The following is a 363-nucleotide window of genomic DNA, read 5'->3' on the forward strand; positions in this document are numbered from 1 at the left end:
TTCGTGCCCCGCGCGCGCGCGCGCCCTTGCCCCCCCGCGCACAACTTTCTGTGGGACTAGTTTGAAGTTTTTGAAAAAAAAAAAAATATTATTGTGTAAAAATTTGGGCAGCATTTCCCCATAAATATAAGCTTCCCCAAAGCCATAATAACCTGCTGAATACATTTTACAACCCGTTGACTATAATAAGTGTAAATACATTGTAACACCAAAATTTATAAGTCATGATTACATCGGTGCGTTCTTACATTTCTTCTGATAGTGTCCATATTGCCCACGCCTAGCACATTGATTCTGTCTTCGTGTGAACTCACCTATGCTGGGAATGCGTTTTTGCTTTGGCCTACCCCTCTTTGGTACAAT

This window comes from Morus notabilis, unplaced genomic scaffold, assembly GCF_000414095.1.
Source record: "Morus notabilis unplaced genomic scaffold, ASM41409v2 Scaffold468, whole genome shotgun sequence".
Lineage (NCBI taxonomy): Eukaryota > Viridiplantae > Streptophyta > Magnoliopsida > Rosales > Moraceae > Morus > Morus notabilis.